This window comes from Triplophysa dalaica, chromosome 21 (genome assembly GCF_015846415.1).
Source record: "Triplophysa dalaica isolate WHDGS20190420 chromosome 21, ASM1584641v1, whole genome shotgun sequence".
NCBI lineage: Eukaryota > Metazoa > Chordata > Actinopteri > Cypriniformes > Nemacheilidae > Triplophysa > Triplophysa dalaica.
Genome location: NC_079562.1, coordinates 11,572,237 through 11,586,515, shown reverse-complemented (window position 1 = coordinate 11,586,515; position 14,279 = coordinate 11,572,237). Strand labels below are relative to the sequence as shown.

Sequence of the window (14,279 nt, the reverse complement as noted above, 5' to 3'; positions counted from 1 at the left end):
CTGCTTACTGACATTGCTTTGTTTACCTAAAGCTTTAACTGTTTGTGCAAACTACACAAAATTCATTCATTAGTGTCACGTCAGGCTTAACCCTAACTGACACGTCAGGCATTTAGTGAATTCATTACAGCTGTGTAATGGTCCAAGACCCTAGACCACATGTGTGCATAGCTCAGTGTGCTCCAACACTGACAAAAACAAACAGTTGCAACTCAGAAATGAAATTTAGCTTACCATGTGATCAGGTCTTGCTCCAATTTGAACCTTTAGCAGCTGAGAAGTCTTGACAATCTGGACATAAAAGGAAAATACAGTCAATGCTCTATTATTTGTTGCAGAAATTAAATGTAAAGTGTGCATTTCCTGTAACTCTAGAAATAACAAGTGGATTTCTATTATGATGGTTTTCAAACAGGTTTCCTCAGTTTTCTATTAGACAGACAGATTCTCTCCACCTTGAATCATACAATTAGTTGAGCCATGTACTGCTGTCAGGATGGTCAGGCCACAAACAAAGCAAAATTGACATGAATATAACCCAAATGTTCTCTAAGTCAGTCTTTAAGTGAATTATTTTCTACACAGATGTTTCTTGTGACTATAATAATGTTCTTTAATGAGCTCAAACTAATGCATTTTATAATTCTTGTTCGTTCTATTATTGCCTCTACAACTCTGTAACCTATATACCTGTAAATATTTTTTACAATAATTTGCACACCTCTGAGAGATTTCAATGTCCTAAACACAGCATTTACTCTGATTCGGTCTCACCATTGAATTGAATATAGCAAAACACCTCTGGAAAAACTGCTTATGATCTGAATCCAGTCACAAAAAATAACATTAACAACTGCACACAGTGCTCCAAAGAAATACAAATCTCTTTTTCTCCACTACATGGTTTTTCACATTGTGAAACCTACATTTTAAATACATTTTCTCCAAGAAGAACACAAGGGTCTTGGTAACACAGACAAAGGGTTCTGTCTCATCTGCTGGGAAGTGGACTGAAAAAAAACACATCTAAAATAAGTCCACCGTCTAAGCCTTTTTCTCCATTATTAAACCAAATCACATGACAGCATCTCTTTTTACTTTCTGGCGAGGCTATCATTACAGCATATTTTTCTAGCATAGCAGCATTTCACCATGGAGATGCCCTTTCTTGAACCATGACTGCCACCCTTTTAGTGGTCCAGAGTTGGGTACGGTGAGGGCGGCGGTGCGGAATGAGAGAAAAGTTTAATTGGGTCATCCGAGACCTGCAGAAGAGATGTGCGAGAGCGATGAAGGTCAGTGAAGACAAAATGCGATAAGGTTGCACGTGCTTAAAACTGCTTATCGAAGGAAAAAGAGCAGAGGAGGCATACTGGTCGAGGGGCCGAACGGAACCACTCAAACAAAAAGCCACTAAAGAGAGGGGAGAGTCACATGTCACATGACCAAATTTGCTTATATAACTAGCTGCATGTAAAACTTGGATAAATTTACTGCTTGTACGATTTGAATCCCAAAATAACATAAAATCACATTTAAACATCAAATAAACAGGGACAGCAAAACTAAACTGGAAAGCAATGCATCGTCTCCACACTATGCAATGTTTTGCCCATGCTCTAATGCCAAAAAATGCTTCCTCTTGTTTTCAACCAAATTCAGACCTCATTTATTTCACCCAAAAGTCAACTAACAATAACGATATGTTTTGACAAAACATCTTTATCAATAACGATAGAAAAAAAATCAATATAACGCACAAAAGTTAACATGTACAGACATTGCATTAACAACCCATGCACAGTCACTTGACCATACACAGCTTTTCACCTTTTTTTGAGACAGTCCGAGCATTTTTACAGCGTTTGCAACCTGCAAGTTTGAATTTTGCTTTTACAGATAGATTGTTACTCATGCTACAGTGTTCTACTGTGATTGTGCAAGCGCATCAATGCAGCGCGACACATATTCACATCCAATATTCAACAGCATGTAGGCCTATATCTCTATCACAGGCGCTACAATTATTCATCATCACCAAAGATTATTATGTGTATTGATTTTGAAGTTGTTCCTGCTTAAACTTTTAAGCGTTTGACTCACAGCCGTTTCTTCGGACTTATGTGCATGCTGCGCAACTCCGACACATGCACGTGCACAGACATCATTGCCAACAGTGCCGAACCAGGTTCTCTTTCAGGACTCATTCCTCTTTAACTGTCAAATGCACACAGTTTGACATAAACAACAAACAAGGTTCACATAAACACAGTCGGTTATATCTTAAGTGAATGTAAACAGTAAGGATGCTGCAACAATACAGTTAGCCGACCGTTCAGAATGTACATCCGTTTTTACCCACGGTTTTCAGTTCGGTTCTGATGTCTTGGCACAGTAGGGGTTGATCAGACAGAACGTGTTTTTTGCTTTTAGACTGTTGAATTGTTTTCAGTTGGAAGGGAGCGTTTTGTGTGCTGCTTATGTGCACCGTGCATTTTTGCAGGAAGAGCTCGGAGCACCTGAAGTTGAAAAATAAATCTGCTCTGTGCAAAAAAACCGATTGATGTCATGTGCCTTTTTTCCATTGTCCAAATATGTTGTCAACCAATTTCATTATCGATTAGTTGGTCTGTGAAGTCACTTGCGAGCTGCGCAGTTATAAATCAAGCGCGTTTTCTTTTTTTACCATTTAAGATGCATCTCTCCTTGCAGCTCGAGGTGCACGGTTTTAAAGTCAGACGTGGTTGTCCGTGGATGCATCTCTTCGCGCATCACGAGAAGGGCAGTTTTAAAGTCACACGTGTCTCTCCGTGCCTCCGTGCCTCATTTTATTCCTTTAAGCAAAAATCTATTCTAGATGTACTAAATAATAAAAAGCAAAGATATATAAAATATTTACACTAGGTTACTGTGCTTCCGATGGCCAGCCCGCTTCGCATTACCGTTCGATTATCAACGACCCAAACTGAAAGGGATAGTTCACCAAATTCATTCATCATTTACTCACCTTCGAGTTGTTCCAAATCTGTAAAAATGTCTTTGTTCTGATGAATACAGTGAAAGATATTGAAAGAATGCTTATAACCAAACAGTTTTTATTAGTTTTTTTAAGTTACTTTACAATGTTTTTGATTTGTTGAAGATATTTTGAAGAATGTAGGACAGCAAACCGTTCTGGGGCACTATTGAGAACGGTTGAAATTTTTCCAACAATGGTAGTATGTGGTCCAAGAAATGTTTGTTTACAAGAATTCTTCCAGATATCTTTCTCTGTTCAATCAAAGAAAGAAACAGGTTTGGAAAATCTAGAGTTAGTAATTCATGACAAAATTTCAATTTTTGGGTAAACTATCCCTTCAGCGCATTGTACCACATTTATTGGTCTTAATAAAGTTTGTTCAAATGTATCAATCATTTTCAATATCAAATGATACGAAACATTATATCGGTGATCATTTTTAACTACACTGTAACGAATTGCTGTAAAAACTACAGCGTTATTTTACAGAAGCTGACTGTTTTTTAAATAATACAGAATATTGCTGTAAAGTGCAATGCATTCTGGGGTCACGTGACGGATTAACTCAAATGTACAGAATATTGCTGTAAATTTCAAATCTACAATGGCGGGATGATCTTCAACAGTCGAGATTGGGGTAGTGCGCAAAATGAGTGATTCACACCTGTGGTAAGTGACTTATTAAGTACTTTTTTCCATATTTGGTAACTAACATAGTGGTAACGTTATATAGAGGTATCTACATTCGCGTTTCCTATTGGTAACCCCGGATTCAACCTCCATCCGCGGGGACCGAAGGAGTCTTGCGCGGGGTTTTAGCAGCGCCGCCGCGGTAAAATTTCAAACATTCTCCGTCGCTATAGCACCTGAGGACAGAAGTTGTTCATGTTATTTAGAGTTTTTGTTCACACCAGGAGCGAAGGCGGTATGTGACGAGCTACAGTTCATTGTATTAGTAAGTTGACGGTTGTTTTTTTAATGTTGAACATCGCGCCCGCCATAGACATGGTATAAGTTACATGCTTCGACAGTTGGGATACCACACTCGGTCGTGATTATTTTGTGGTGTAATTCAAATTTGCAAATGCAGTTATCCGTTAAATCGAGAGACCAAATTAAAACGAGTCAGCAAAGCTTCCGGTAAGTCGATGTTCACGGAGGATAGCCCGGTAAAGTGATTAATGTACGTAATCAGCTAGATATACAGTATATGTAACGGAGGCCAGATGAGAGCTTGAGCAAAAGACGTTAGCGACACCCTCATTGTATAGTAGGCCTGTTTCCCAAATAGGACCGTTGGAGGGTGGGAGTGAGACCCGTTATAAAATACTAGTGTGACAATTTCTTGACCGTGACATCCCTAACGTTTGTTGGATTACATTTCTGTATAAGTACGGTTTTAAGTGTAAATTACTCTGTGTAATTTGCTTAGAGTTTGTTTGTAGAGTCACTTATACTAAAATGTAGTTTAAATGTAAAAAGCTTAAAGATAAAAGTCTATAGTAACTATTAACTATTGTCACATGTGGTATTGTTTGTTTTAGGACACACTTTGCCATGCAGGCCACTGGATGCTGACTACTGAAGGTTAGGTTCTGTGTGACGTTCTCAGCACAGCTTCATGTCTGGCCTTGTCACTCTGTTCATAGCATGTTACATATTCAATCTTGAGTACCAGGATGGGTCAGCGTGTCTCTTGGAGTCCACTGAAAGGTATTAGTTGAACAACTTCCTTACCTGCATTTTATAGATATGTTAATGTGATATACCTGTTAAGACCTTTAAAACAATATTTCTCAACGAGAGATGGATTTTTTTAGGGCAAATTATCTAGAAGTCTCTCCTATTTAACACTAGCAAGCTGATCATTTAATTCATGTGTTTTAATATAATATATTTTGTATATTTAATATATAACATTTAGTTTTTCCTGACTCTTTGTAGATATTAATCCAGAGAGTGGAGCAAGAAGAAGCGTCATCTAAAATGCCAGGATACAGAAGAAACAGGTTGCAGTGAACCCACATGTTGCCGCTCTTCTAAACACAATGATGAATTTTCATTGTAATCGATGAAAAATAAGAAGCACGCACACACACACGCACACACACACAGATCTCATTATTGAATTATATCATTTTATTATTCTCTGACTGTAGATGTTGTCCTCTGTTTTTCTCAGACTATAAATTGAATATCTCACATTATTCTCTTGTTTCGTTTCCATAGTTCCAGCTACTTGTTGTGCTCTGATGGATCAAGATGTGGACCGTTTTACAGACTCACTTGGGCCTTGTTTTGCAATGTTGTTTCATGATGGTAATGTTGGTTAACGCGTTGTTTAAACATGGATGTTTAAAGAGCCATGTTGGATACTATGAAGTTGTAACTGAATAAAATTATTTAATGTACAACAACGTACACAATTCGTCTGTAATGTATTTTTGTATCAATTAAAAAAAATTAAACACTGTATATCCAGTATGCAAAACGTACTAGATATACAGTGATTTATGTATTTCTTCTAAATAAAGTAAATTAAAATCAAGCAATTTTCTGTAAAAAATACAGCATTATACTGTTGCTATTCATAATTACAGTTTTTCCTGTATTCTGCAATTACAGTAAATGGCTGTAAATTAAATTACAGTACTGTGGCTGTACAATTTACAGTAACTGGCTGGCAACCCTGCTGCCAGTAGTTTACTGTAAATTTTACAGGATTTTTTTTACAGTGTACATCACCCAGCCATAACATTTATATCATTTTCTTCAGCCGGTCAACTTAAAAATTGCTGTAGCATAGCAATAAACAAGTATGAATTTAACAAAAAGAGTAAAAGTTGTACTTGAATGCATTATCGTTTTCAATTGGAACAAGCGAATATAACCTTCTGTAAATTTCAGTTCGCAAACACGAAAATAACATGCAGCGCTACCTGCGTTAAAAATCAACTGCTCTGGCCTAAATTGTATAGCTTTAGACTGAGTTTGTAAACAGTTTATTTATTTAGTTTATTTATGAGTTTATTTATATCCTTAACTTCAGTAGAGCATACCAACATTAGCACCTAAAAAGAAACTGATTCTCCTGCCTATGCAATAGAACGACCGCTTATCTGTCCATTTCTGAACACGGTTACAATTATAATGGGGAAAATACCAAACCATGATCGATCTTAATCAGATAACCAAATCAAAAATCATCGCAATTAATAGCTTGTTAACAGAGGAAGTGGGCCATCTGGATTAGCCTGGGGAAGCTGCTGGAACTTGGAAAAAGATCAATCAAATCAAGTTTATGTTTACAGAGCATGCTCGCATAATATATCATTGTTTCACATCCAGACCACGTGTTGATATCTGTTAGGTGCAGGAAAGTGAAGGAAATACAGCTGCCCTAAATACACTTTCAAGATGAAAAGCCACTCCAACTAAAAGATTAACAAAACAGTGCAACACAGTTACAATAATAGGCAGCAGATGAGTAGTTGTGGTGCCATAATATGATGCTGATCTTAAAATGATTCACAACAATTAAGGACTTCACAGTTTCCTGGAATTTTAAGGAATACAAATTAGAGCTAGTTTGTATTAATAACCTGGCTAGACCATTTTAAGCAGTGGTCGACTGATATTGTTTTCTTATGGCAAATGTCGAAACCGATGGAGAAATGCATGATTGAAAACACCGCCATGACACAGTGCACTTGCATTAAACAGTGTAGGCAATCTTATCTTGTTTGTTGATAGGCTACAGGCCTAAAATAATTATAACTTGTTCTCAATTTTGGACATAATTAAAAAACGTGAGTTTTTTTTATTCAACATAACTTAAATAAACAAATATTAAAACATTCATTTTTGAGCTTTTAATTAATTGTTGTAATTAAATTGTTGTAAAATATTTTAAGTTTCATGATTACAGTGTACACTTTTACTAAATTGTAATTAAAATTGAATTGAACTTTTAGAGTCCTAAAACACTGAACTAAAGAAAGAGTTATGAGAAAATAAAACGGATGTTATAAGGTCGTACAGGCTACATATTTTAAGCCCAGACAGAGACCATGCAGCTGAAGCAAACAAATGCTAATCGCGTCACTTTTGCAGCCGCTAAAACGATCCACTCAGGTTTGGCGCATCACCAAATGCAGAAATATTACTGATCATAACATACGGAAAGTGGAACGCATATGCCTGTTTTAGCTACATTAAATATTGGATTTGACAGTTTTATTGATACATATTTTAGTCCTTAAAATGTATTACTTACACCAAATTTTTGACCGCCTTCTAGGCCATTCTTATATTATTCAACTACACGGTTACAAAACTTTAATTTAAACGACTGTCAAATTAGTCATAGGGCACATCCCTAGCCGCCACGCAAGTTTCGTAAATAAGAGCGCAAGCAGTGACAGCTATGTCTGCAGTGTGGAAAAACAAGAGGAGCACACCAGCCGCTTGAAATGTCTGCCGCGCAAGCATTCCGCTAGGCGTTAACAACAGAGCTTCATTCAATAATAACATTTTAAAAACAAACCCTAAAAAAGGTGAACAGATAACAGCCAGCTCAGCTCTGTGATGCTTTGATAGAGAACCCTGGTTAGCTTCTGATTTCTTCCTTCATACAGCGCTCCACCGGAGCTTTACAACAAACTTAATGACACAGATGAGAAGCATTAGCAGCTGTCCGCTAACACGAGAGAGAGGCTGAGAGAACGATCAAAAATATATGTGTACCATAGAGTGAACTTCCAGTGTTGTGTTGAGTGTTTTAGTTTTGAGGCAGCAGTAGGAATATATAAGTATCGGAATGCAGAGCGCCAGACTGCGACTAAATGGTCACAATGTGCGACCCTTTTTTGAGACTGCGCAAGCGTTTTTTATAAGTACTCACGCATGTGCGACCTGACAAATTGGATTTTTTTCTATTTCTAGTTGTGTTGTTGAATGAGAAAAGATTAGTCGATTGCGAGCCCACCAGTGTAGGCCTATTTGTGTGAGAATGGGAGAGTCCGGAGCTGCGTTCTGTGCCCGGCTGGATGACTGATCTTTCTCGCTGTCGTCGCGTCAGTCACAGCTCAGCTCATTATTGACAAGTTGACAGACACAACGTGAGCGCATTCCTACGATTCGCTGTTTGATGTGAAGGATATTTTTAGCCAGAGGACTTGATATTTGAGATGTTTAAAATGAAACAACTGCGGAGGAGTTCAGAATGCATCATTTATCTGTTGATTACTTGAGACAGTGCTGAATCGTTTCTTATCCGTTCAAAACAAGAATGACAACAGGCGCATGCTCTTGTTAAGTTTATGAAGTTATCTTTACATTGTGAACGTTATAAAAGTGTCCTTAATACACCATAAAATCTAAATAAGAACGTATTAAGTCAAGCCCTTTAGTTTTGCTATAACACTTTAAACAAAAAATATATATCCTTTTTTATAAAAAAATGACATGCACATTTTCTATTGGTTCAAATGAATTCAGTAGTATTTTGGTCTGGTGTATTCAGAGTTTACAGAGTTTTACAGTCTCTTTACTAACCACTAAAAGCTTCTCTGTATGCTCTGCCTCATTTAAAATGATGAGCAGAACCAAACCATTGTCACCTGCAGTTAAATGCATAGACAGGTAGAATTTTAGCACAGAATTAACAAAAACGTCTTCATGACCCTTGTATTGAGTAATGTCATATCCATCTGAACTGAAAATAAAACTGAACAATGTAATTTCTGTGAGATAAGTGTTTTTATGAAGTATTTTTCAGTAATACAGCTATTTTATGGAAAATTTTAGGCTGATTTAAGGTGCAGAGGTCACTAGCCTTAACTACAAAATTTTGACCAGTGACGGAAAAGTCTGAAGGGCAGTTTGTAATACCCCGTTTTGTCGAGTTGGTAGCATCCAATTATTTCTTTTAACAGAATGTGATTGTTTATGATGCGAAGCGATGCGTATGTTTCCCCTTCATTACTCATAAATGCATCATCCATTCAGGAAAAGCCACGCGGGATCAGCAGAGCCTCGTGGTGTGTTGCACACAAACCAGTGGCATAAGGTGTTTACTAGGGATGCAACAATACAGCTCACCCACGGTTCAATACGAACCTAGGTTTTTCACCCATTGTGTTCAGTCCTGATGGCTTCGGCACATTTAAGTGTTTTTTCATTGTTTTATGCTTATGTCACAGGAACAGTAAAAACGTATTATTATTATTAACTTAAAATCTATTTTACTGAAATTCTCTTTATTTTACTTGACTTATTTTATTATCTTTAAGCACAAATCAACTTGTACAAATTCATGAATTGAATAATAATTTTCGAGATTTACAATGACAGCTCACATCTGTTTTTGTTTTACTGCTCATCAACATGCCAGCACAATAAGCTTCTTGAAGAGGTTTTGCGCGTCAGCCTATTTAAAATGACGCAATGTAAAACTTGTGATTGCTATAATCGAAGTAAACGTGGGCTCAATGGGAAACGGCAAAGATAATATATTAACAAGGTGCAACACTGCCATTGCAATAAATCTGAAGAAATAGAATGCTAAATAGGAGTTTGGAGGCACTATTGCTATGACATAAATAGCTGTCTGAAAGGTCGCCCAGTGGCATGACTTTCGTTAAACGGGCTTTGGTGCTGTAGACACTCTTTATGCATGTGCAGAGAGCAACAGGAACGTTCTGCTTTCATATGCAGTGTAAAAATACATTCTTGATGTGCCAAATTTAGACATTATCACTTTAGTACAACGGGCATACAATAAAGCCAGCTCGTGTCTGTTCGTCAGCATTATACACAAGAGCACATTCCCCGACCACCACTCTCTATTAGATATTACTCATGGGGATGCCTTTATCTATCTCAGCATACAGACAAACACAGACAGAGCCTGTTCACAGTGTAATTAAGCGCACCGAAAAATGTTAATGCAAAACTTGAAAACCGAAATTCACTTACACCTATTGAACCGTGGAGGTGGTACCGAACAGTTCAATATTATATTGAGTATTGTGGAAACCCTATTTTTTTCAGACTTATTTCCTTCAGAGAGCGAAAGGACTAGCGTCATTTTGGATAAATCTTAACTTTCAGTGATTGAAAAAAAGTCTCCCTGCGTCTTCTCCTTTCATGACCTAACAGCAGCTTAAAGTAACTTGCAAGTGAATAAATGAATTATTACAAAACAGTGTGTACAAGCACCTGTCATTTTTACTGAATGGACATAAATATGTGTACGACTTCGGCTTTATTAAATATAAATTATTAAAGTACAGTAAGTTCAAAGAACGCATGTACGTCACAGTGACGTCCCAAACATGCTAATTGGCACGTACTATCACCTTGCACCACAGTGAGGGGTAAAAATAGATTATGACAGATTTTTCCAAGCCTGTCCATCAAAATGAAACAATGAAAAAGTCTAGCGCAACCTCTGTTAAGGTGTACCCCTAAATTTTCTGCTTGCGCTCCTAAAAATGTCAGTCAGGGTCTACAGTGCTCAAAGTAAAAAAAGTTAGTCAGGAGCCCTTGAACGGGACTCGGGTCAGATCGGGTGCACAAAAAATGTGATTGGGACATCCCTACCCAAATTGCCAAAAAACTATATTATGAGTTCCTTAAATCAACAGATGACCAAAACAAATCATTATAATGGATAGTGTACATACTCTTGACTTTGAAAAAAAGTTAAAATTATGAGCATATGTTATTTACTATCAAGTCATACACTACATTTGACATCTGTCACCACCCTTATCCTCAGATATCAGTATTAGGATCACTTAAATATACTTCAAACTTTAGGCCGTAAACACAGAATCTATTGATTGCACCATTCAGGAGCCTTGTAGCCATTTACCAAGATAACCATGCTTTCTTCCAAGTTCATAAATTCAAGCATTTGTCCCGAATCTTTAAAGCATGCTGAACCTGCGGAGACCTGGCGCCATTACGCGTCTGCCTCCAGCAAAAGTATAGTTACTCCATCCAGATTCCACGAGACTGATGTGCTTTTCCTTGGCTTTTTACTTTCAGAGAACAGATACCTTGATTTCATCTATCACAGCTTGGTAAGACAAGGTTTCCCATTGCCTACACTGAGTGCCAAAACCCTATTATACAGCCTGGCCATCTTTGTCCAAGCATTGGTCTAATGGACAAAAGTAATTAGGGTAAGTGACGGGGTCCTTCTTCACATTTGTTAAATGCATATTATCTGTAAGTCCAAGAGATAGTGGTCTAGACAACAAAGCTGTCTGTGAGATAATGGTCTAGCCAACATGACCAATCTACTTGACGAAACATCATGACACCAATTGCAGGAAACAGAATACAAAAACTCTCTTGTTAAAACGGAAGCAGAAAGATAATATGTCACATGCAACACAATCTATGCTGTGTGTGTGCCAGAAAATAATCTCGCTCCTTACTGTTTACTGATAAAGCAGAGCATTGGGAATTAGGGGAAATGCACAAAAACTGCACTGCTGGGATTGTATCTATTATCTATTACTAGATAATATTTTGCATTAAGTTATTGGATGTCAATTGCATAAGCAACTTTCCTTGACCTGCTTCCTTTATTGGACTGAAGCACAAGTCTCCACAGTCTCCAGCAAAAATTATGAACCCGCCACCTTGCATCCACATCTGTTACTGTGATATGTGACGTGTTTTAAATTTCTATAAATACCGTCTACCAGGAACTGTTCTGTAAGATGCACTCTGTGATTAGGTTTTACTAACTTCCATTCCCTAATCCTTGCCGCTCAAGAGAATTGACAAACGCATCAATAACTCAAACCCTGAACCAGGGAGATTAATTAACCACCTCCATACAATTCTTTTTTAACAAAACGCATTAGAAAATCCTCCGTGCAATCCAACGTACCCGTGTATTCAGAAACAAGATACGATCAGACAATGATCCTCCACCATCCTTGCAGCCTTTGTCAAGAAAAAATGACAGAATTCTAAGTCTCACTACAATGCGATTCAAACTCAAGGGAGTGAGTCAATACACAAGGCGACACTTTGAGGGACCTCCTCCCATAAAGTCTGCTAAAGATGGGGGGTTTATTTTCAGGCTACAGTCCTATTAGCTTGTGCTTGGTCGCAATCCAATCTAACAAGAATGCCACTTTTGATTTGCATCTTGTTGGCAGAGTTTCAAACTTTATAGCATATTCATTCCATGGGTGTCATGTTTGAAATTTAAAAAGCAAATGTCAGTTTTCAAATAGATTGGAGCAGACATGCAGAAGCCGCAAAATATTGAATGTGGCTGTGCATAGCAAACACAAAAGTAAGAAATGTCTTAGAAATTAAGCACCTAGGTACTAAGAGTGCCAGTCTCCCTAGTTTTATCCTGGTATCAGTTCTGCCTGTATCAGAAGTTAATAGAGCTGTACGATTCGGGATCAATTAAGAATAACGATTATTTTGTTTCAAATAGAGATTATTTTATGATTCTAAATGACTACTAAAAGGAAAACATCATTTACTAGAGGTTGTGACAAAAGAAAGTTGGATGAGCCCATCAGTGAATGTCATGATTTAGTTAATCTGAAGAAGACAAAAATGCCGAAGACCTCAGGTGTGTGAGAACACAGAATTCAGTGAGGACAAGACAAGACAAAGGCAGTGTACCAAATATGCGAATTGAAACTGGCCTACCACAACAGCACGTCAAGTTTGAAAAAACTAGTGGTGGGCCGTTAACGGCGTTAACGCAGTGAGACTTTTATCACGCGATAAAAAAAATGTCGCCGTTAATCTATTCTTAAAGTTGGGTTGGGAGCTGAGTCTATACTACGCAAGATATGATGACTTTCACCTTGATATTTTAGCGCGGATGTATACCAGTTTAACTGCACTGTACGGGGCGAGAACGAGATTTTTCAACTCGCGTCATTCGCGGAAGCAGAAGCCGCCTCATCATCTCATAACCAGGGCTTCATTCGCGCGATTCGCGCAGCAAGTAGGTCTATTGGCTCTTTGCATTAACATATAAATCACTCGCGCTTGACACGCCATTCGCGTTTGGTCTGAACACAACATAACTTTACTGTGAAATTACCGCATCAAACGTGACGTGCTAACATGGATGCAGCTATGAAGCCGCCGGGTTTGCTTCAGGGAATATTAATTTTTAAGAAGCATCCCAATGGAAACATCGACAAGACTAAGGTTGTTTGCACCTTGTGCAATGCGGAATTGGTTTAAAAAAAAAAACACTTTCTCTCAACAGGTAGTGGTCTAGCTTTAGTTGAAACCAGTAAAATGTATTGAGATCTAATGTATTATGGCTCCTGTATGACATATCGCTTGTTGCTTCCTCACTCTTTTTAAGTCGCTTTGGATAAAAGCGTCTGCTAAATGACTAAATGTACTGTAGGAGCTCTTCCAGTCTCAAGTACCACCTAAACACAAATCATCCCTTAGCTAATGCTGAAGTAAACACAAGTTCATTTTATTGAACATAATTTAATTTTCATCACCAATTATCATAGTAGAACAGTTTTCTCAAGCAGTTTGAGATGCATTTTGGAAACAGGAGATGAGCCCCTGGTCTAATGCGGCACCTGGCTTGAGAAACCCGTTCTCAAAGACTTACTTTTAGTCATTATTTGGGTAGCACACATATTTTGAATGCCTTCGGCAGAATTCAAATGAGCCATTTTAATCTAGATTAATTCCAAGATTAATCTAGATTAATCTAGATTAAAAAAATTAATCTATGCCCACCACTAGAAAAAACACATGAGTAATGTAAGTAGTATGCCTATTAAAATAATAGTTTGTGTTCTTCTTATGTTATCAAAACAACACGAGAGCAACTAATGAAAGATGCTTTGCGCTGTTAGGTCTGTGCAGCGCTGCATGATATAAACACATAATATTTGGAGCAGTTTGGGACCCGGTATGGAGGACAGGTTGCATGACATCTTGCACGTATCCAAATTTTTTTTTCTTACGAAATTTAAACAGTCTCATGCCCGCCATGCGTTTATATCCACGTCTCTAGCACAGTTGGCAATCAAACTGCGTTCTGTGCCTGAGCAACAAACAATAAATACTCCAAAAAATAATCTAAACTAACATAAGAAAGGTTATTTACCATTGAAAACAAAAGAATTTTAATGGCTGCAACAGTTTAAACAGTTTCCATGTTTTGCATTTAAATCCGCACTCCAGCGCAGTTGTTCAAATCAAACTATGCTAGCACCTTAATCACACA

General features: G+C 37.6%; 1 protein-coding gene and 1 long non-coding RNA gene across 4 annotated transcripts in view; one reads left to right on the top strand and one right to left on the bottom strand.

Moving 5' to 3' along the window:
- tbl1xr1a (TBL1X/Y related 1a) overlaps positions 1-14,279 on the bottom strand; it is a 52,207-nt gene that overhangs the window by 23,813 nt on the left and 14,115 nt on the right. For 2 of the 3 annotated variants that reach the window (XM_056734312.1, XM_056734313.1), the window contains exon 2: positions 235-291. The exons of the other annotated variant lie outside the window; for it this stretch is intronic. The gene's annotated coding sequence lies outside the window, so the exon portion shown is untranslated. The remainder of the gene's footprint in view (positions 1-234; positions 292-14,279) is intronic. 3 annotated transcript variants of the gene reach the window in all.
- LOC130410003 (uncharacterized) lies at positions 3,466-5,097 on the top strand. The gene is made up of 3 exons (XR_008904966.1): positions 3,466-3,688; positions 4,564-4,732; positions 4,964-5,097. It is a non-coding gene; the product is annotated as an uncharacterized LOC130410003 (long non-coding RNA).